This window comes from Thalia democratica, chromosome 6, assembly GCF_965202585.1.
Source record: "Thalia democratica chromosome 6, ktThaDemo2.hap1.1, whole genome shotgun sequence".
Classification (NCBI taxonomy): Eukaryota; Metazoa; Chordata; class Thaliacea; order Salpida; family Salpidae; genus Thalia; species Thalia democratica.
Genome location: NC_139170.1, coordinates 5,931,187 through 5,957,027, shown reverse-complemented (window position 1 = coordinate 5,957,027; position 25,841 = coordinate 5,931,187).

Here is a 25,841-nt window from a genome sequence, read left to right as displayed (position 1 = left end):
GTAAAAATTAAGAATTTATTTCCAAAAAGAATTTTAAATGTATAAATAAAATACCTAAATAATAATATAGTAATATATGATATAATAAATATTTTAGAACTTAGAACTAAATTTAACAAAAATATTTTTTATAAACATGGATTTTACAGCAGTAATTGATTAAATTTATCGAAAAGGAAATTAGTTCAATTATGTTGTATTTGCAAAGTAGTAATCTTTTAAATCAACTGTTAGTTATAGTGGATAAAGATAAAATTTTTAACTTTAAATATTAAGTAAAATAGTAAAGCAAGAAAGTGTAAACTTTAGTCGTAACCTTTGACCGTACAAAATAAGCAATTTTGTAATTTAAACTAACACGAACTAAAAACTAAAATCTATATCATCAAAGGTTTCAAAGATGACCTCTAATTCTACATATTTACAAAAAAAATGTTTTATAAAACTGTTTTAAACATAACTCAAATTATTAAGATAGCCGTGGAAAAGTTTATTCTTTTTAATCTAGAAAGGGGCGTAGACATATTATTTTTTATATCACACTTTGCTTATAGTGATCTAGTTAATATTTACTTAACTTTCTTAATTTGTTAGTTAATTGTTTTTAAAAATAAGTAAACTTAATGTCATAAATTTCTTTATTTCATAAGTTGTAAAATTAATTTATTTCTATTCAAAAGTTGTTTGAATGAATTATTTAGGAAGGTCAAAAAATATAATATTAGTTTTTTGCTTTAATTGTAATTAAATATAGTTTTGAACAACTGCAAACTTTGTTTATTGTCTAAAGTTATTGACTAAGATATATAACAAGTTTAGATTTATATTTAGACACAGTTATCGAAATAGAAGTATAAATTGGAAACAAGTTTAAAATAAAACCACAAAAAATACTTTAATTCAAAATTTTATTTAGACATAAAAACAAGCTAGTAAATAGTAAAAAAAATATTTCAAGACTATATTTGAGTAGTCAATATTGTTTTCAATTGTGAACTTAAATTTAAGACATTTAAAGCGGTTATGAAAGTATTAATTTCAAATTATATAAATTCTTGGTCTTTGCATTTGCATACAAAAATATAAACTTAGCAACATTAAACTTTGACTTTTAATCCTATAAAACTTCAAAAACAACATACTTTATAACATAGTAAAAATTTGTAATCACACGTTTAGTTAGATAGTCGTGCACAAGCTTAAAATTTAAACCTAAAATTAAAATTGTGACCTTTAATCTCGCTTTTACAACTTTGCACAATCAACCAAATTAATATTTACTTTGCTGGTGAGAAGGTGGTGATGTTGTGTTTAATATTTATTCTTTGTCAATACTTTAATAAACATTTAACTGAATCAAAATTTTAATAAAGTTTATTTAAAAGCTTAAAACGAAATTATGTGGTAGATTTAAAAAATAATGTCTAGTGTTTTTTATTCATAAAAAAGTTATGTTGTTTTATAGTTAATTCTATGATTACTAATAAAATAACAAAAAAATATTTTAATTTGGTAATTAAATTAGAATAAAGAATTTATTTTCAATAAGAGTTTAATATGGATAAATGAAATACCTAAATTTTAATAAAATATATATTTTAGAACCTAGAACTAAATTTAACAAAAATATTTTTTATAAACATAGATTTTACAACAGTAATTGCTAAATTTATCAAAAATGAAATCTAGTTAAACTATTTTGTGTTTGCAAAATATTAATATTTCAAATCAATTGTTAGTTATAACAGACAAAGATAAAATATTTAATTTTAAATACGCAAGTAAAATAGTAAAGCTAGAAAGTGTAAACTTTAGTCGTAACCTTTGACTGTAAAAAAGTGCTTAAATATTATTTATAATCAAAAAGAGACTAGTTTAGTTAATCAAGTTAATATCAAGATTTTGTTTTTGATAGTTTTGTATAACGTATAAAGTTTAACCTATAAATAAATTTAAGAAATAAATATTATGAGTTTAAAGTCTACATGAAGTTCTGATTTATCATTTGCTTTAGTTCGTTGTCTCATTAGTTTTTTTTCCTGTAAGTATAATGTACTTAACGATTATAAATACGAAAAACAAAGTTAAGCTATTCAGTTTCCTCTAAAAATTTAACTAGCACAAGAGATGTCGTGTGACGGGCTACTCGCACTGTTTGAATGTTATTTTAGTTTACTTGTTTTGTGTTCTTTAAACATTTTTTTAGTAGTTATATCATGAAAAAAGTATTAGGCTTTTTACATAAGACTTTATATTTTTTTAATGCTTTTAAAAAAGTCGTAAAGTATATAGTCAAGTTTCTTAAACTTTTAAAACTATCAAATTAACTTCTTTGCCTTTCTTAACATAAAAAAAATATTATACATTTTAAATTGATAAGCAAAAAAGTTTAATTATACGACCAGTCATAATAAAAAGTAACTTTTTTTAACCATTTAGTATATTCTACAACTTTATTCTGTAAATATGAAATTTCTACTCATCTTTGCCTTCATTTTCTTAAAAATTAGAGCTGAAAATGTGCAAGGTAAGCAAAGAGAAATCTTTTATATGGTTTTTTTGGTATATTCAATTTTTTTTTAATAATTACAAGAATAGTAAAATTATCGTTTTCTGATTTTATAAAAGTTTTCTAGTGAAATTTATTTTAATGGTTCGTTTTGCTACAAATAAACACCATCAAGATTTTTTATTGATTAATTGAAAAGAAACTAAACTAAGACTTGGCTTTTACATTTTAACTGAAGACTTATGTTTTTAAACACATTATACACAGCAAGTACTTATAAATTCATATTCTTTATTTTTTCTTTTAGCATTTTGATAAAAAAAATTTTTGAACAATTAATTAATTAAAAGATTATATTTTTACAGCATTATTTTTATATTTGATAGTCTTTAGAGTTGTGCTTGAGTTTGAATTATATACTAAAAGTATTTTGTTAATAAATAAATTATAATATAACTATATCTAGGAAACAAAAAGTATATCATTTTTTGTAGTAATTCATGGGTATTTATTCTCAACGTTTCAAACTTGAACTAATCTTGCTATAGAGTTAGCGTCAAAAAAATGATACTGAATATATGCATTATATGATAAGCTTTACAAATGCCTATTTTAATAATTCTTATTGCTAGATTATAAAAGCAAATAAAAAATACTCATTACATACTTTTAATCATGAAAACGTTTTTTTTTTATACTTCTATTTTATTAAATATGAAAAGTTAAATTTTTATAGACTAATAAAGTTTATTCGCTTTTTATAATAACCAGTAATTATGAACTTAAATAGATGAATGTTTAACTTCGTTAACTTTTATGCAATGCCCAAAGATCTAAATTTCACCCCCAAATCAATGTTAAATCATTAAACAACGCTTATAAAAGCTAATATAATAAATTTATAACAGTAACCGACTGTCCGCGATTAAAAGGAGTTTTTAATGGCAATATAGAATGCACTCTTGATAATAAAGTGGGTAGCGAATGTACTTATTCTTGCAATAAGGGTAAGTAAACTTTTTTTTTGAAATTATTATTTAATGAAATACTTCATAACTTGGTAACAAAATCGTTACAAACCAAATAGTTTGAAACTTTCTACCGAACTTTTACCTTAATATAACTACTAACTAGTAAGCGTGTTTTTAGAATAAATAGTATGTGTTTTAAATTGAAAACCATAAAGTGTTTGTACACCCTGATGACAGTTTGCTTAAAAAAAAGCAAACTCTAAACTTTTATTGTTGTTTTTTAGAAAAGGGCGTTACAATTTGTTGAAATTAATATAAGCACATTTTTTGAAAACAAGTTTTGTACATTTTTAACAATCAATTACTTTTATTAGGTTTCGAAATAGATGATGCTTGCTTAACCATCAATTACTGTATCAATGATGGATATGGCTCTGGAATGTGGAAACTCATCGCTCCGAAATGTGTACCAGAAAAGAAATGTTAGTGCTAAGTTGTTTGAATAAAGAATTACAACTTATTTTACTTAAAAAATAAGTTTATGTAATAACAGTAAATGCAATTTAGTTCATAAACGTTCATACGAAATATATTTTTACTTTTGTATATAGTTTGTTGAAAAAAAAATACAACTTATTGTAACTTAAAACTAAAATTTAAATAATAAAAGTAAACAAAAACAATTTCATAAAAACTCAAATAATATATACTTATATGTATAGTTTTTAGTTTACAAAATTACAATTGTAAATTTAAAAGTAAATAAAGTCATAACAGTAAATAAAGGTTTCAACCATTTCATAAACACTTTTATAGTATATTATCAGTAAGTTTTTTTATCATTCATTTTACTTTTGTTATTATGTTAAAATTGCACCCGAGTATATATAATAATCTGAGTTTTTTAACAGAAGACATGTTAAAAAAATAATAATAACAAATAAAAATTTAAACGTACAATTTACAAAACCAAAGGTAATGACTTTTTATCCTTCTACAGGTAAAAGTAAACGTGTTAATAAGTGAAATGTTTACGTGTTAATAAGTAAACTTTTTCATAAAGTTATGAAACTTATTTTGTGTTTCTATTTCGAATTATTAAAATTTTTAATCTTATAAGGATAACAAACAGTGTTTAATTTTTAATTATCAACAATTAAAAATTGTTGTGTTCATATATAAACATTGTGAAATTTATATGTAAATAAAATGCAAAGCTTTTATTTTATCTCATTTGAAAACTTTATGAGTTATTATGAACTTAATGATTAAAAAACTTATTATAACACAAATAATCTTAACAGCTTAACTGAATTCCATTTCAGCCTCATTCGAATCTTTACTTATTGTTATTCGTCGTACCAATTTATGTTGTCTAAACTTTTATTTCTGTTTAATTTGATTATAATTATAATTAATCTGATGTTTTTGTACATTAATGAAGTTAAAAAACTGTTCTAATATGGATGGTATACTTTTTAGCCATTTTAAGTAAAAATATCTTTCTTTATAGAAAATTTTGCTTACGTCGTATTATAAGTCTGACTATTTATAAAGAATTTTATATAAATATATGTAAATATATAAAAAGTTGTTATATGAAACAACCATAATGTCAATAAAAATATACGTGCATAAGAAATTTGTGTAAAAATGACACCGTATATAGTAAAAATCAATTATTACTTTAAGTGTTAAGGCAAAAAGTTTTTCTAAAAATAATTAAAAAAATTATTGTTATTCGGAAAGGAAACTTAGAGAAAATATAAATAATAAGAATAGATAAAAATATGCACTGCTGCGACTCAGTTATTTAAGATTTCTAAATAATTTGTTCAGTTTTTTCAACACTAAGCTAACTTTGCAAATAATGTAAAATAAAACTCAAAATGACAGCTTTTACTTTTCAATTAGATATAAACTGTATATTATTTGTGAATGCTTACAAAAGCTTTTACTTATAAATTATATTTATTTATTATTTAAATTTGTTTATCTGTTGATTATTGAACATTAAATGTTATTTATTAACTTTAAAAATATTCCAAAACCCAAAAACTTTATTTTACAACTTGACAATTTAAATATAACCAAGCCACGTTTTATTAATACATGTAATTATTGTAACAGGTTGTCAATTATTACAGTAAAATATATACTTGAAAAACATGTGTAAATATATGCAACGTTTTTCTTTAAGTGATAATTAAACAATATATGCAAATATAAATTAACGATAGTTCAATATAGAAATAGAAGTGTTTTTTTCATACTTATATTTTCAGTATAGCAAAATTCAACTAAAAAACTATATACAAGTTATTTTACAGATTGTCAATCGTTACAAATACCGGGTATGAGTAGAAAATCAGGAGTTTACGAATTTCTAGTTGGTGAGAAACATGTCAACCTGTTTTGTGAAATGAGGTCAGCTGACGGAGGATGGATTGTTAGTATTCAATTAATAAGTTTATTAAATTTTATAAAAATATGTAAGCATAGGAGTATTGACTTAAAAAACTTAGGTTTTTTTAAGTTTAAGTACGTAAACAATTACAGTCAGATGTTTAGAATAATTTTCTTACGCAGACATTAGAAGTAATTTCAAGGTAAACAAATATATATATATACAAAGCTTATTTTACCAATTTTACTTATTTATATTTTATTAAACAGCAAAGTTATACAAAAAAAAAAAACAATGTTACATACATATATATATATATATGTATGTAACATTGTTTTCTTTTTGTATAACTTTGCTGTTTAATAAAATATAAACAAGTAAAATTGGTAAAATAAGCTTTGTGATACATTTAAAACCTACAAAATATTAACTTACATAGAGATAAACGACTTTTTTAATTTTTTGTGATAACTTATAATAAACTGACAATTATATTAAGATATTTGTAACTAAAAAAATCACAATACTTTTAATAAAACAGTTTAGTCAGATGTTTACTTGTGTTTACTTTAAAAGTGATATATTAAGCATTAAAATATACCTTTGATAAGTTTATTGCACATATAATATTTAATTTAACAGTACAGAAATAAAATTACAGTTTTTATTAGTATGTACCAGTAGTATAAACAACAAACATTTTAATTTTGAAGGTGATGCATAATAGGTTTGATAAAATGTACATTATATAAAATCACAATTTACATGAGCATGAAATAAGTTGTATAAACAATTCTTTGTAACATCTTTTCTAATTGTTTATGGTTTTCTTGTTTATTTAAAATTTGATTTTTAAGATGAAACAAAACAGGTTCGACGTTTTTACATCAAATTTAAATATAAGTGTACCTTCTAACATTATTAAGTAGTTTATACCAGACTTAAGTTGTTAAATAACTAGCTGTTTTGTTTGCAGGTTTTTCACAACAGATATGACGGATCTGTCGAATTTAATAGGAGTTGGACGACTTATGAAAACTTCTTCGGAGATATAAATGGAGAATTCTGGCTTGGTAAGAAAATATGAATTGCAAAAACTATATAAAGTATCAAACAATATGTTAAGTATGAAAGTAAAACAAAAATTTAATATATAAACATTGCGAGGATTACTCTTAACGTTATACTACAATTGATTGTAATAACTAATAAATAATGAAGTTGAACAGTATTATGATAATAAAAAGTTACAAGTAACGTTTTTCACTAATGTCAAACAATATGTAATAGGTTTGAAAACAATCAGCAATATAACCAGCGATGGAAGAAACTATCAAGTCAGAATAGAGATGGAAAGCTACAAAGGTGAAAAAAAATATGCTGAATATAGGTTAGTCTGTTTGAAAAAATCCTCACCACATACAATATATTTTTTATCTAAAGTCAATGCATAAAACAATTGAATTTTTTTTTCTATTGTTTTGTTGAAATTAAAACCTTATGAATTAACAAATTATATAAAAAACTATTTGTTCACAACTATCTTACTGACGGTAAATTTTAATATTTTCAAACATACATTCGGATAACGTTCAATGCATTGTCTTAGATAATATACTTTATATTTAACAACTTTTATTAAGACATTTGATTTTTAAAACGAACACAATTTTTAAAAAATTAACTTTATATGCGGAACTAAATAGCATCTTTGAAACAGTAATATGGTTTGTATCATACTCAAGTAGTGTTTGCCATTTTTCTTAAAAAAAGAATACTTTGAGTTTAACTAATAAAGCTGGATAATTTAATAAAACTTTGTTCATAGTCAACTTCTAGTTCTTAAGAATTCTTTGAAAGAGTTTTTTTTTCATAACTTTATATGAATCCTAGTTTTTTATTTAGATATCACATTAAAAAATATATTTAATAAACTTTTTGTATATAAATATTTATTTAGAAACTTCAAAGTAGCTGATGGTACAGACAACTACAGACTTACTTTTGAAAAGAACTCGTTCTCTGGTAATGTAGGTTAGTGTTTCTTATAACATTTTAAGTTTATCAATCATTGTTAAAATTTTGTTTACGGCTTACTACCTTTCTAATTCTTTATTTGTAACAATACGAAAAAAACTAAAATAAGTAATTAAACTTTTATAATGATAATAAAATAATATGTACAAGTTACTCAGTACGAACAAGTTACAAGTTACATAAGTTACGTTTATTATGATGGAGTTTGATAAGATTGTGTTTGATATTATGAAGTTAAATACAACCAATTATTTTTCATTTTGTCATTTTTAAATGATGAAGTTTCAAATGATCGCTATTAGAAATTATCGTCTACCGTTATTTACATTTTTATTGTTGTTTCAAAGGGCAGTGTTCTACCAATCAATCCCATCAATTGAAAAAAAAATTTCCAAATTTTTATTATTTATTTCAAATAATTCGAAAAAAAAGAGTTTTAAATTAAATTTAAAAATTTTTAAACGAAATCGTCAATAATAAATAATTTTCTTCATATTTGTTTGAATACTCATTTTATAACACTAGTAGAACATTGTAAACTAAGTTAGTATTATTTTTAAAGTTTATTATAGTATTTTCAGTAGTTATTAAAAACGGTTAAACAGTAATCCGATAATACTTGCTATAAAATAGATTTTGATGCGTTTTATGTACAACTCAGTTTTTTATTTAAAAAAGTTTTGTATTTTTTCAACTTTAGGAGTTTCACAACTTTAGAAATTAGTTTTTATCAAACAGGATATGACGCACTCGAGTACCACAACAACATGCAATTCACTACTTTTGACGTGGACAACGACGAGTCCATTTATGGGAATTGCGCTCCTTTATTCGGAAATGGAGGCAACTGGTATCGAGCCTGTGTTAAACAAAATTTGAACGGAAAATATGGAGCAGATGGAGATGCAGATTATGAGTGCATGATTTGGAGGAATTTCGACAAAAGCAAACCCAGCATTTCACTCAAGTCAATGAGATGGATGGTGCGCGAAGTTGTTTAAAACAATCACAATTGATATTTGATAATTAATCTGTTTGCTGAATTTTGTACTTTGATTAGTTACTTGTTAAAATGCTTTTATTTTTGACAGTTAGTTCACTAAACATAGTAGAAATACTTAGCTCAAATAATTTAGTTACAACTGATTTTTCTAACACGATTTAAATTAAATTTTGACAACGCCTTTATGACACAATTGACTTACAGAATTTTGTTGAAACTGATTCTTTAACCGTAGCTCAATTTACTGCATACTCATTTACATTTATTCATTATTACTATTAACCATGTAAATAAAAATTTTACTGAAAATTGGTGTCATTTGTGTATGCTTAAGTGAATGAATAGAATCTACATTTTTAGTTTTGTTTTTGGCAAAATAAAAAAAACTTTAGTTATTAAACATAGATATCCAACCTTTTTATTCTCTATTTAGCGTAATTAAAGACATTGAAAAATCTAAAGGAAAACAGTAAATTTTGAAAAAACAATAAATAGAAGCGTTTAAAAGTAATTTATTGGTCTAGTGTTATAAAAACAAATACTTTCAAATGAACTACAAAAGAAATTCAAAATTGTTAAACTTTAAACCATCTGACTTAAAAGCTAGATTTTTAGAGAACTGTTAGCATTTGAAATGGGCACATCGAAAGCATTACAACAAAAATAAATAAACAAAAATACTTGATTATATTTTATTTGTTTTCACCCGACCAACTGGGCTTGTATTATTTTCAAAACGTCCTGCACGCTCGTGTCCTCGACTTTCGACCCCAAAACCTTCTCCGCCGCCCCCAACGCCCCGTTGTCATGGCGATCCATCTCGCTGCCGCTGTGACCCAGTTCGTCTCCGTGGTGATGTCCCGATCCGTCGTGACGGTGATGATGCATTGTGACGTCATCTACTTTGGGGTCGAAGCTGATTACGGAGGGAAGTGCCTGAACGTCAGATGAAGTTCGGCATTCGCCTCGGCAAACTTCTGTTTGATCCTCGGCACCGCTCCCCATGACGTCATCGGCTGTTCATTCAAGCGTGAAGTTAAATTTTCAATATTTGTAAATATTGGTTTATTAAAGTTTTTTATAAGCACTTTAATTAAATTAAATGAAACTTTGACTTTTTCGAAAATATAATTAAAAAATATAAAAAACTTAAACTTCTACGCTTTTATAAAATATTATCTGTTAATTTAAAAGTATTTACCACATAAAAGTAATTCATTACACCATACGTCATAAACACATATTAGCATATTAAGGTAGTTACTCACGGCAGGGATGTGTTCTCGTTCTCTTTCTGACTCCTTGCCCGCAGCTCACTGAACAAACTGACCAGTTTGAGTACTCGTACCAACCAGCTCCGCTTCCGCAGTACTGTTCTTGGTGCTGCGACAAAATGTTTGTTATAAGTTTATAAGTTATCAAGTAACTAGTTGGGTTTAAGTTACAATAATTATCCTAAAATAAAGGTTGTTAAGTGTAGAAAATTAAAAACATTCAATTGTTCATGTACTGCTAAATTTATTTAAAAATTGCTACAGATATCTAATGATGAAAGTTAAAAAAAATATATAGATAAAACATTAAAACGAATCGCTTATTTGTTTGAATTTTGTTAAAAAAACGTATCAAATTGCACTTGAAAGCAATATAAAACGGTAACACCCGGGGTTTGATCCCGGGGTCGTTCATTTCGTATTCGTCGATTCTTACCACTCGACTACCGTGACATATGATTCCATGATTTATCAAATAAATATATAGAGTATATTTTTAATTAATTTAACTTTTTTTTTATGGGAGCGGGTCAGAATGACACAGCGACAAAATGACACGGTGCGTAACCTTGGCACAGTGCGTCAGTTTGGCACGGAGGGTCACTTTGGCACGGCGACAAAATGACACGGTGCGTCACTTTGGCCCAGAGGGTCACTTTGGCACGGCGACAAATTGACACGGTGCGTCACTTTGGCACAGCGACAAAATGACACGGTGCGTCACCTTGGCACGGTGCGTCACTTTGGCACGGCGACAAAATGACACGGTGCGTCACTTTGGCACAGAGGGTCACTTTGGCACAGCGACAAAACGACACGGTGCGTCACTTTGGCACGGAGGGTCACTTTGGCACAGCGTCTAAACGACAAGGTGCGTCACTTTGGCACGGAGGGTCACTTTGGCACAGCGACAAAATGACATGGTGCGTCACTTTGGCACAGAGGGTCACTTTGGCACAGCGACAAAATGACACGGTGCGTCACTTTGGCGCAGCAACAAAATGACACGGAGGGTCACTTTAGCACAGCAACAAAATGACACGGTGGTTAATAAGGGAGGGAACGATTTGTTGTGAAACTTCAATCTTTATTGGTATGGACAACGATCTTATTTTTCTAGGAAACTTTTCGGTTTCCTGTCTTCTAACCGGTTTTGTAGAATCAGCAACAATCACATTGATTAACTTTAAAAACAAAGACCGCAGGAATTTTTGATCGTGACTTCATAAAATAAAGTGAAACACGTAATGTTTATACCTTCTATTCTCATCGTCGTACTTATAAAAAACATGCTCGTTTTTAAGCAATAGCAAGGTGTTAGGTGTGCTTAAAAGCTGTGCCTAATAAACAACAACTAGTTGTTTATACCAAACAACGTTCACAAAGATACAAAAGCAGCAATTTTTTTAACAAAATACGACTGCCAAAATTAACGAAAATTTATTTTTGATTACTTTCGAATGGAAAATCTTAAACACAGTTTAGTACTAGAACTTGAAACGAGTAATAAAAATTGGAAAATGACTTGCCATTTTACGACTAAAAAGATAAAAACTCATATAAACATATTTTTTAAACTTCAGAAACATTCTGATTTAAAAAATACAATCTTCATTTTAGATCAATCATTCAGTACATCAAAACAATAAACTAGTAGATGTAAATACAGAGAAAAAATGGTTTTATAAACTAAAACTCAGACGTTATCGAAAGCAACTTTTCTGCTGCTGTAATTCTAAATTCTAATGCGGTTCTTATTTTACGTTTTTATGCTTTAAAAAATTAATACTTGCGCTATTTTGGCGACTTAATAGGTTGCAAGATTAAAAATATAAAATTAAATATTATTTTCATAACAGAGTTAAGACCAGGGGCGTCGCGTGGGGTGTTGCACTGCCGCAACTGCACCACCTTGAATTTTTCTAAGAAAAAAAATAAGTATCTATAACGTTTTCGTTATTTTTTTGAACGAAATCTCTTATAAAACTTCAATTTTGAAAACGACCATTTTGCCCACTTCACTGCTGCAAACTCTTAGCTGACTGCCGCAAATGAACTCAAAAAAGCAAAATTTCTTCAAGAATTACCGCAAAATCAAACGTTGCAGCATTTAGTGTAGTATTCGCCAAGTATTCGATGTAATTTTGTTTCGGAGAATTCTTACATAAAGAGTCAAAGTTGGTCTTTAAAAATAGTATGGGCGTCTTCCCTAAGGTCTGTAGTTTTGCAATTCAGTCTTTGATTTTTTGTTCAAAAATTTTGTGTCGTATTTTGTTCAAAAATGACGTCACAAAAAAAAAGTCATTTTTCGTCATAAAAAAATAGTTTCGGAGAATTCTTACATAAAGAGTCAAAAATGGTCTTTAAAAATGGTATGGGCGTCTTCCCTAAGGTCTGTAGTTTTGCAATTCAGTCTTTGATTTTTAACTTTTGACGTATTTTGTTCAAAAATGACGTCACAAAAAAAAAGTCATTTTTCGTCATAAAAAAATAGTTTCGGAGAATTCTTACATAAAGAGTCAAAAATGGTCTTTAAAAATGGTATGGGCGTCTTTCCTAAGGTCTGTAGTTTTGCAATTCAGTCTTTGATTTTTAACTTTTGACGTATTTTGTTCAAAAATGACGTCACAAAAAAAAAAGTCATTTTTCGTCATAAAAAAATAGTTTCGGAGAATTCTTACATAAAGAGTCAAAGTTGGTCTTTAAAAATGGTATGGGCGTCTTTCCCAAGTTCTGTAGTTTTGCAATTCAGTCTTTGATTTTTAATTTTTGACGTATTTTGTTCAAAAATGACGTCACAAAAAAAAAGTCATTTTTCATCATAAAAAAATAGTTTCGGAGAATTCTTACATAAAGAGTCAAAAATTGTCTTTAAAAATGGTATGGGCGTCTTTCCCAAGTTCTACAGTTTTGCAATTCAGTCTTTGATTTTTAATTTTTGACTTTTTATTTCAAAAATGATGTTACAAAAAAAAAAATTGGTCATAAAAGTTTCGGAGAATTCTCATATAAAGAGTCAAAGCTGGTCTTTAAAAGAAGTATTGGCGTCTTCGTCTAAGCAAGTTGAAATAAATAAATGTTTCTGAAACCTATAAAGTTATCAATTTACTGCACAATATTGTTGTTCATATAGTATATATATTCTTATTGTTGTTAAGTAATTTTTTTCGTAGATAAAAAAAAATTAAAATACATGCTACAAATAGTTTACTACCATCCGGCTTTATAATAATAAATGTTAGTCATCTTATGTTAGATTGCTTGAAGTAGTTAAAGATTTTATGAATCAGCTCGTCAACCTATTTTTGATATAGAAATATACCTCATTTTATTGAAAAACAATAACTTTGTTTTATACAACAGAGTTTAAAGTTAATAAGACTACACTAAATAACAAAACTGTGTTATAACATGGTTGCCACTGATCAAGCTGAGAAAAATTTCCTGACTTTTCCTGACTTTTTCCTGAGATTTTACCAAAATTTTCCTGACATTTCTAAATCAGTTTTACTTATATAAATTGTTTTATTAGTTTAATAAAACACTACCCAAACTATTTAATATAAAGTCCTTAAATTAAAAATCATTTAAAAAAGAATATACATAAGTAACTGTAAAAAAAAAGACATAAATAAGTTTACTTTATATTTGTTGTATAAAATATTTTCTCTTATCATTTAGTATAAAGTTTGTAACAAATAAATATACTTCTATTTACTTTAAAAACTTAAGTTACTCTACAAAAAATACAAACAATAAATAATCTTTATCTTGGCATATACCTGTCTTATAACTTAAATTATAAATTTTAACAACTTTTAAAAAATTGTAAAGAGGTAAAGTATACACATTAACTTGTTACATAAAATACTAAACTAACTGCTTAGTTATAAAGAACTCAATTATTTAAACAAAATACACTTTGATTCTAAAATTATGCTAGATAAACTTTTGTGTATATATCACAGTTTTACTATAGAAGTGTCCTTGCTACAGATCATCAATACTAAAAAGCTTACAAAATCTGCTTGTTCAAGTAGGGTGCTTGTTCAATATGTTAATAGAAAATTTTTGCAGTTTTATAAAGAATATTTTACTAATTTATACCAGGTTAAGGCATTGGATATAAAATTGAATATTTTTGTAAATTTCTAGGAAAATTTTGGAATTTTTTTCTGAATTTAAAGGACTTTTAGTTAATTTTTACCATTTGAAGGCTTTGGAAAACAATTTAAATTTAAACTGACAAAATCTGACTTTTTTTTAAATCTTATCAAATTTCCTGAATTTTCCTGACATTTTTTCAAAACCCCCCATTTTTTCCTGACTTTTCCAGACTTTTGTCATTTTTTTTAATTTTTCCTGACTTTTCCTGACTTTTCCTGACCGAGTGGCAACCCTGGTTATAAACATAATAAGATACATCCTACTAAAATTTTCATCTAATTACTGATTTAATTGATTTTGGCAGTCTAGTTTTGATAATTACTTGTTTAGGAATTGTTTTTTTGGTAGCGTTCAAACAGGCATTTTGCAAAGCATTTCTATTAATTAGTGTAGAAAGGTTTCATTTCTATTATTCTAGTTTTTCTATATTTATTGTTAGTAATATTTTATAATTAAAAAAAGTTTGTTATTTTATTATTGTGATTTTTGTAAAGAAAGGTTTTATTTCTTTTATTATAATATAAATTATTAGTATTCTATGATAAAAAATAATGTTATTTTATTTGTAATAACATAAAAGAAACAACATTTCAATTTATCATTTTTAGTCCCTGGTACTTGTTAATCTCTGGTTCTTAAATTGAATTCAAAATGTTTTATAGTGTTTCTAACTAAGTCTTTCAAAGCTAATGTTTACAAGCTAATGATATAAACAATTCTACAGATGGAGAACATGGAGAACAGATAGAAGAAGTTGATTTCAATGTAGAAAATTGCTGTGGATGAATTCGCCTATAAAAAAACTATCAACATGAACCAGAAGTAAAGTGTAGTGCAGTTGCTCCTCTGAAAACTGGAAGGATGGAAGTTTTTTTTTTTGATAAGATTTTAAAAGAATTAATTTTTGTTGACAGTTTAATTTTATTTAATAATTTTTATTTTTTAAGCATTAAGTAAGATTTTATTTTACACTTTACATTTTTACTGTTTTACATAGATACTTTTTTTATTGTTTTGAAACATAATAAAGTTTAATTTTTGCTTTGAGTTTTCTTAATTAGTGTAGTAATGTAGAATATTGGGCTAGAGAAAACGAGAGAATTAAAAAAAAGCTGACTCTCTCGTTTTTTCTACAGTAATTTTGCTGTAATTTTTCTACAGTAAATTTAATTAATTTTGCTTTAGCAAAATTCTACATAAAACTGTAAACTGAAATATACTTGTTGCTACGCAACAAGTATATTTCAGTTTACAATTTTTGTTTACACTTTGAAAAGTTTTTCATGAGAATTTCACCCCTTCAACATAAAACTCTGTAAAAATTAACTACTACAGTAGAATTTTTTGATATGTTTGATCTTTTATAAACATGACCATAAAAAAAAAACCAAAATCTAATACCTTTCTCGGTATACATATACACAGCAAACTTGTCTTTATTAAGCTGCTGAATATAGCCTTTTACTTCTCTGCTTTTTTTGTCTTCAGTCTTATATGCTTTTTTTATTGTTTACAGTTCATCAAACCAATTATATCTTGTTTGGCTGTGATGTTTTGTCAAAATTTTGGTAATTTGAGATGAGTAAATTCTAGAAAAAATATAGGTTATAAGAAAAAAAATAAATTAATAGGTATGGAGAAAAGTATTATGTATTTTGTAAAATCTTATTTACCATTTCCACCTTGAAACTGATGTTTAGCTGTTTCTGTTTTTACACTTTCTTCAACAATTTTTCTTGGATTTTCTTTATTGACAATAATTTTTTTTAGTACCTCTTCTCTGTGACCAAATGCAAGACGTCTTTTCTTTTGTTCATGTTCTTTATGTATGATGTTTCCTTCACGACTATATTTTAAAACTCCACCAACTGGATTAGTTTCTAAACAGTCAATAGCTGTCTTAATAAATAGCTCCTCATCACAAAATTGGCTCAAAGGTGAAATATTTTTTTTTGGCATTTTATTTAGTTCTTAAGTGGATCTGTAATTTTTTAACAAGTATTATTATTATATAAAATCATAATGTAACTAAAAATATATTTAAACTTTAAGAATTTAAAATACTTATAAATTCAATTTAATAAAGAAAGTTTAGATTGTTTACAAAAAATGTTTACACAAAGTTAAGTTAGAGTTTGTTTTGCTGTGGCAACCAAGAATCGTAAAACTATGGACTTTAAAAAATATGTTTTTCTATTCAAAGCAGAAATGTAAAAGTTTTGATAGTATAAGAAGGTTATAGTGATATAAAATTTAAAAAAGCTTTTATAACTTATCGCTGATTAATTAGACAAGTTATTTAACAACAAATTTTCCAAAAAAATGAACATATAAATATAGCATCGTCAGTAAAATTTCCTCTGACATTATAGTTTTTATTTTTATCGTTTTTAAAGAACAACAAAAAAAGGAAAGCTATACTTCTTATTTTAATATTGCATAAAAAAAAACATGATAATTAAAAATTTGTTTGTAAAACAATTTGATTACTGAAAGTTTTAATACAAATTACACCTTAATTTATCTAGTTTGTTTTACAAACTATAATTATCTTTTCAAACGATTATCAGTTTATAGCTATTTACAAAAACCAAGTAACTTGTTTTAGTTAACTTTAATTTGAATTGATTAAATTAGTCAGTTACTCTATTAACTATACTTTTACTTTTGAAATTAATTTTAAATTTTATTACTTATTGTACTAGTGTTTTGAAAACTACTTTAACTTTGACAAATACATATTTTATTAACTTTTTTTATGTGCCGTTTCTACTTTTTTTTAATTTTTTTGTAATTAAACTTTATTTTATTGAATAGAATAAATTAATATTGTTAAAAATTATATAAAGAATTAAAACTTTAACAATCTTTTTGGAAATTGTTATTTAACCATTAAAAATTATTTAATGTAGAAAACTTTATAAGTCATTTTATAATAGATTGGCTTAAAAATTATATTTATAATCAATTTAGGTTGAACAAACTAATTTAAAACTCAAAGATTATTTTGAAAAACTATTGAGCAAAAAGAGGACGGAAATACTTTTTTTAAGAAATAAAATTAAATTTTTAAAATCTAAAACGTATTTAAAACAATCAAAAACTGATTTGCAAAATTACAAAACTTGATAAAGACTCTTAATCTTTTCTTATCACTTAATAATCGTTATGATGTAATACACTTAAGAAATAATTAAAAAAAGATTATTCTTCTATGACTTAATTGTAATAGAATCGATAAACAAAAGTCAATTTTCAAAAATAGAAATCTTGAAGAAGGAGCCTATTCTATTCTGTATAATTAATTTTAATATTTCTAGGAGAAATGTTCAAGCAAGTTTTTTAAAGCAAAAAATGATTTTTTTGTGACGTCATTTTTGAAACGTTTTTAAAACAATCAGAAACTGATTTGCAAAACTACAAAACTTGAGATAGATTTTTAAGTTTTTTTTTTACTTTATCTTCATTATTAGGAAAAACTTTAAGGAAGTGTTTTAAAAACGATTACTTTTACATGAATTAATTTTAAAAAAATAGAAAGTCCAAAAAAATTTCAAAAATAACATTTTTTAATAGATGCAAATGCCCCATACTATTTTAAATTAACAATATTGCCTATTTATAAGAGTATTCTCCGAAACAAGTTTTTTAGGGCGAAAAAGGACGTTTTTTATGACGTCTTTTTTGAAAAAAAACACGTCAAAAATTGAAAATCAAAGACTTAATTGCAAAACTGCAGACCTTGGGGAAGACGCCAATACCATTTTTAAAGACCATTTGTGACTTTTTATAGGGGAACTCTCCGAAACCACTTTTTTAACGACGAAAAATAACTTTTTTTTGTGACGTCATTTTTGAACAAAATACGTCAAAAAATAAAAATCAAAGACTGAATTGCAAAACTACATACCTTAGGAAAGACACCCATTCAATTTTTAAAGACCATTTTTCTCTCTATATATGAGAATTCTCCGAAACTTTTTGATTATAGCAATTGTTTTTTTTTTCTTTGTGACGTCATTTTTGAAAAAAAATACGTCAAAAATTAAAAATCAAAGACTGAATTGCAAAACTACAGACTTTAAGGAAGACGCCAATACCTCTTTTAAAGACTAACTTTGACTCTTTATAGGAGAATTCTCCGAAACAAAGTTTTTTTAGGATATCAAATATAGAAAAAAAAAATACTACTATTGTGACGTAATTTAAGATAATTTAAAACTTATATTCTTAAAAATAAAAACTGTTTTCTAAAACTTCAGACCATCCAGAAAAAGAAGGTACTTTTTTTTTTGGTATATACTTAACTTTAATATGATAAATTATCTTTTTAAAAAAACTTCGAATACTTGGCGAATACTACACTAAATGCTGCAACGTCAAAAACAATATCTTGCGGTAAGTAAGCTAAGTTGAAAATTCCCTAAAACAGGACTTGCTTAAGTATCATCTACAAGCTATTGTAAACATAAAATAAAAACAAAGCAAGCTACTGCAAAGGATTAAACTTGAGTTTATGTACCCACATGATTTTTTAAATTTAACAGATCACTTCTATTAAAAGATTTGTCATAAATTGCATATTTTGAAAAAAAAGATAAAAACCCTAAATCACCAAAGTCTTAAAAATTTGATTTTTTATTTTAATCTGCATACATAAACTTAACTATAACTGATTATTGTTATCATAAAGTTAATAAAATAAATAATAAAATTCAAGTTCTGAAAAAAAGAATTAAGAAGTTTATTATAAACTTCTAGTTCACTCTTACAGAAAAATATTTTAGATTTATATTAAATAAAAAAAAGTATTATTGAAACAATCACATATTTAAATAAAGTAAATAGCCCTTATTTAGAAACTTTGATTACTTAGAGTAGTTTAACATTTTATGAAACTTTAGTCTACCTCTACTTTATATAACTTTTGGTTTAATTTTTTCATAAACAAAGCAAAAATTTTAGATAAAGTTGTTGAAACATGGTTGCCTTGCCTCATAATCAGGATAACTTAGAAATGTTAAAAACTCAAGATGACCCAAGATAAATTAAAACAGACCAAATTAGAAAAATATTCAGGCTGACTAAAGCAGTTTTAATTTTTACTCTGAAAATAACAAGGTTATTTAAAATTAAAAAATAAGTGTTTTACCCCTATGGCCACATGAAAACTAACTAACCAAACTTTTACTTCTATAATGGTTACATATTTATAAATTATCTTTAAAATTCTGAAAAGTTCAACAGCCTCACAACTAAACTTAAAAAAGTTGAGCTCCTGAGAAAAATACTGTCATCAAAACGAAAAACAAATAAATATAAAATAAAGAAAAGATACCCTTAAAAAACTATTGAATTTTAAACCTCCAACAAAAAACATTAAAATTAGAAAAAAAGTTAATAAAAATGTTAATGTTTGTAAAAAAAAATGTGCAAATTAGTGAGGAGTAAGGGGAGAGGGTGTATAGGCACTTTTTTACATGTTGTTCTTGTTTTAACTTTTTCAGAAAGCTAATAGTTACTCTTTAATAAACTTGAAATTTCCAATTAAACTTTTAGTTACAACCAGTCAAAGCCAGAGAGTACAATGGTTTATTATACAAGGAGCAAACCAAAACAGCAAAAAATACAATTTTACTGAAAACCTATATTCTCCATCATTTTTAAAACAATTTTTGATTAAAATTTTTCATCCTAAATTTTTTAAAACTTTATACTTTCGTTGAAGAGAAGTTTAATTTTTAAGTATCAATATATATTTTTATATATACAAAAAAAAACTTTTGTTATAACTTTTTTTTTCTTGGTGTTTTAAATATCTAATTTAGCAATTTTTTTTGTTTTATAAAAGAAACATCTAAAGATTTTGAGGCCAACTTATAAAAAAAAAAGATATGATTTTAGTGAATTGATTTATTTGTTGTTTGAGTTTATATTATAAAAATAAGGATTCATTTGTACCTCTGACTGTGAATTACCATATCTCAAAAATTTTTTATATTGATAAAAGATGACTTGTAGTTAAATTAAAACTGTATAAAGTAATTTCAGTAAATTAATTCTAAAGTAGATGTTAAGGGCATAAAGGGGGGGGGGGTTAAAACATTATTTTAAACACTGTTTTAGTTTGTGCCTCCCATTATGAATCTTTTGTTGCCTTAGACTTTGACCAGCTATATCTTAAAACATATACTGAATTTTTAAAATCTGTAAAAAGCATCTTGTAGCTTAGTAAAAACTACATAAAATAAGATCAAATTGTTTCATCTCCCCTATGCCCTTAAAAGCAAAGCTTATCTTCAGGTGTAGCAAAAGTTCAGCTGTTTTCAAACTTGACAGTAAAAACATATTTTTATTAAAATAACTGATATTTTTTTAAATTCTGCACCACCTAAAAAAATACCACGCGACGCCACTGGTTAAGACAAAACCGAGTTTTTTAAAACTTTGTAATAAAACTCAAGAATATAAAGTAGAAGAAATGTTTTACACGCAAATTAAAATCTGCTTTTACTGTATCATTATGAAATTTATTTACTGATTTTGTATTAAATATACATGCAATTAAATCCTTGTATGCAATAAAATACTATAATATCTGTCATACTCTAAGTTTAATTTTTTATATTTTAGACTAAAAAGTTTTGTAAAAATAAAAAAGACTTAAAGTATTAACTTTAATAAAATGGCTGCAGCTTTAATTAGAAGGCTGCAGCAGCAATGTTGTATGTATAACCTCTTCTAGTGATTTTTTTTTAAAGTGATAAATATATAAATGCGCATGAATGGTTGATCAGACTCTTAATTTTCTCTCAACTGTTCATAATACTATTTTTAACTTTTTCTTAAATTTAGGCTCCAGGTCCGTTTATTTTAATTATTTGCTCAGACAAGTTTATTATATATTTTCAATACAGAGTTTTAAGTAAACATCCTAACTTATTAACTTTTGTTAAATATAAATATATATACATATTTAATATAAATGGCTAGTTACTACAAAAGCAGCTTAACTCTGTATTTTTAAAAACTACAGTTAAAACACGCATGACTTATTCTTACTATGAAATAACTCTGTATTAATTTAAATCTTAGTTATTTTTTTAAACAATTCCTGATATTAATTAATTAAACTTAACAACAAAAAATACTAAATTTTATTCATTACATATATATGAAAAGTCGTGAAACGTAAAAAACAAACTTAAGAAATTTATGTTTTTATACTATAACTTAAATTTTAAATCAATGTAACATATATAGTTTCAAATGTATCAAGCTACTATAGTTTGGAAAAAGTATAATAAATCTTTTGTTTAACTAATTACTATCAAAATTTTACAATTAAAAGTTATATTACTGAAGAAGTTTAGTTTTGCACATAAGTTTGTTAATCCATGCTATCGTGACGACCGTGTCATTTAGTCGCTGTGTCAAAGTGACGTATCGTGTCATTTTGACGCTGTGCCAAAGTGACGCACCGTGTCATTTTGTCGCTAAGCCAAAGTGACCCTCCGTGCCAAAGTGACGCACCGTGTCGTTTTGTCGCTGTGCCAAAGTGACCCTCTGTGCCAAAGTGACGCACCGTGTCATTTTGACGCTGTGCCAAAATGACGCACCGTGCCTAAGTGACACACCATGTCATTTTGTCGCTGTGCCAAAGTGACCCTCCGTGCCAAAGTGACGCACCGTGTCGCTTTGTCGCTGTGCCAAAGTGACGCACCGTGTCATTTTGTCGCTGTGCCAAAGTGACGCACCATGTCATTTAGTCACCGTGCCAAAGTGACACACCGTGCCAAGGTGACGCACCGTGTCATTTTGTCGCTGTGCCAAAGTGACGCACCGTGCCAGAGTGACGCACCGTGTCATTTTGTCGCTGTGCCAAAGTGACGCACCGTGTCATCTTGTCGCCGTGCCAAAGTGACCCTCCGTGTCGAAGTGACGCACCGTGCCAAAGTGACGCACCGTGTCATTTTGTCGCTGTGTCATTCTGACACCCACCCCTTTTTTATATGCAATCTATTTTATGTCAGCAATAAATAGGTTTCTTTTGCGTAAACAAGTTTGTCGTAAATAAACAAATACAATACTTAAACAAAAATAAAATCAAATAACATCAATGTTATGTTGATGACATTATATTTAAAATGTTTATATTTAACAAGTTTAAACATAAGGCTGTGTTTGTTGAAGCTTTTAAAATGTGTTTGAATTAATTTATCTGTGAACTTTAAAATTCTATAGTACTCAAAAACAGTTTAGAATTGTTGTAGTTAAACTTCTTGCGAGAAAAATACTAAGTAGCATTGAATTTTTTACTTATTCAATGTAAAATAGTAACTACATATACTCAAGTAGATTTTTAGTTGAAAGCTAAATGAAACTTGAAATAATAAGTTTGGTTATTTTATAGACATATTTTTAAATAAAATTACGAAAAAAAAGTGGAGCTATTAGAAAAATTATATACATAGTCAACCTTTTATTTTTAAAAACTCCAGGTCAAACTACATTCTTTTCATACAATATAGTCTCATTAAACTAGTTTGTCATACAATCAAGTACTAATGTTGAAATCAAAGTATTTTAGTATAAAAATACTAAAAGTAAGTATGACAGTAAGTAAATCTTTTCACAACTGTAGCTAAAAAAGTAAAATTTTATTTATATTTATTTGTAGCATTATTTTTAAATTCTGTTTAGGAAAACTAAGTATTTAGAAAGTTAACTTGATAGTTTAAGAATAATTTTCTTAGCATGGGTTCATTTGTATAAATATAACCTTTTTAAAATGGTTAACTAAATATGCTACCTCTACCTTACAGTTTCTAAATTATAATAATAGCAATATTAAATACTATAAGTAAATCAAAATCTTAAATTTGCTTACTTTTAGTTAAATACAAACTAAATAAATTACAAGTTATATGATTTTAGCTATTTGGTGGTACTAATTGACTAAAAAAAATTAACTAGTTTCATTCTAATTACCATGCCTAACCAGAAAACTTACTTTAAAGTTATTGAATGCCATAAAGACCTTGATTTAATTAACTAATTCTATAATTTGTTTAAACAATTCATTTGTAACCGTAAACCATTGTAGTCAAAATAAATTGTATTCTATATTCTATTTTACAAAAAATGTTTAAAGCCATGTTGATTATTTTAGCTTCATAAACATTATTAACTAACATTACTGATAAATTTTTATGACAATAAAAAAAAGTGCTTTTAAAGAAATGGAAAAATAAATAATATAAAAGTATTAGTGTTGCTTAACTGCAAACAACTATATATAAGATTCGACTTATTTTATATAAACATATAAAGACTTCGTATTTTATTTTAATCAATTGTAATTATTTTAAAAAGGTCTAGTTAGCTGTGTGGCCAACATATTAAAGTATTTAATATTGTAAAAGTTACACATACTTTTGCAAGTACAGTAGGATTTTATATCTATTAAAGAAAGTTGTAAAGCAATAACTACTTAGCATAACTTAATTACTATAAACAAACATTCTGAATGCATATGAAAAATAGGACTTGTTAATAAACTAAAGTTTGTTTATTAAAATATTCAGTAAATAAAAAAGTTCAATAAACAGCAAAGTGTTAGTAATATTAAATAAATTAAAGTACAAACAATATTGTATAGTTTTTGTTTTGTGTAATTTTAATTTTAAAATTTTGTTCGCACGTTAAAAACCGAATAAAACTTTTTAAATAGTATTTTTACGGTATTTCTAAACAAAAATCTATATAAAAAACCATTTATACTGAGTATTTTAAAAGAATCAGACATTTTGAGAAAAAATCTAAATATAAATGTAAAAGTTCGATGCGTTAATTTATAAACGAAGTGTTAAAAATATTTAATTTATTCCGAATTTATTTAAGGTTTTGTATTAGAATTATATTTAGAGATAATTAAAATAAACAAGTAGTTTATGGATTTAAAGTATTTAATAAAGCAAATATAAAAATGTGAAGTACACAGCTATTGGTATTTAATTAATTTTTGGTAGTATTTGTTTAACAGTAAACCACAAATTGAATTTTATTTTTAGATAATGTATGGTTTAAATTGTTGTAACAGTTATTAAAAATATTGTTCAAAAAAAAAAGGTTAGTATGAAAAGTATAACTTTTCATTAACTTGTGAGTTGTGAATGAAATTAGAAACATTTTAAGAAACACTGGTATTTATTTAACAAACTTGTCCCTGGTTTTCTATTTAAAAAAATTACTAAAAACTTACCTTTCCCGCACAATGCTCTAAAATTTTCTGTAAAACCTGTTCAGCTTAAATGATAAATAATCAAAAAGAAGTCTGCTCAAGGTATGCTTTATTTGTAAGTAACTAAGCTAACTATAATAAACTATAATCAGCTAAAACTATAATAAGCTAATTATAATCATTTTCATAAACCTTAAATGAGTTGTTACAAAATTTACCTTTGTAATTTTTCTAATATTGTTTTTTGTGTTTTGTACAAAAGTTAGTATTATAATGTAACTGTATGTAACACAATTTAGAGATAATTACAATGTTGCCACACACTCAGAATATTTTGAAGTATTTGTGAATCTCAGAATGACTCAGAGTAGCTCAGGTTTTTGATTTTTGTTTAAACTTAGGATGACTCTGTTTCTTAATGAAAAATAAGGACAATTTAAGGTTTTTTTAATTAGGCAGATCATTTTTCTAGAATCTAGATCTTAAAAGAGATTAATTTTCAAAATTATGCTATTTTATAACCAATTTTTTTCAAGAACTTGTTTTTAATTAAGTTTGGGTTCTTATTAATTATAAGGTTATGTATGAAGATTTGGAATAAACTCAGGATGAATCAGGACAATTTTAAGTCAATCAGGACTGCTATTTTTGTGACTCAAAGAGTGGCCACCCTTTCACAAGAAACCCTTTAAGGTCTTATGAAGATTCTTAAGGCTAACTTAGGCTAGTGAGTTATGTTTGAGACTCAGAGTAATAAATATTAAACAGCTTATTTGCTTAAATCAGGCTTGTTTTTTTTAATTTAAAAACTAAGACTATCAAAGTACTTTTTATCTAAATCAGAGGCTATTTTTTGTAAAAAGGAAAATCTTACCATAAAAGTTTTACACTATGTATTGGTATCTCTTAAGGCTGCATTAAAAATTTTTTTGTATGTATACAGTTTGACATGTTATCTGAATATACTGCATTTAAACCAGCATACTTAAAAGATTGTTTTTAAATGCTTAGTATTAATGATACTATTATTATAATGGTTGGAGGTTTTGTAGTTAATAATTTAAGGCAATTAGAATTTTATTTTTAAATAAGTAATATAGTAGTCTTTATAAAACATCAACTAAAACCATTTTGATTCTAATTCAACAACTCTTTGAATATTCCACATGTAAAGTAATGCAATTATGATTTGATACAAAAAATCTGTCATAAAATAAAATTTTTTGAAAG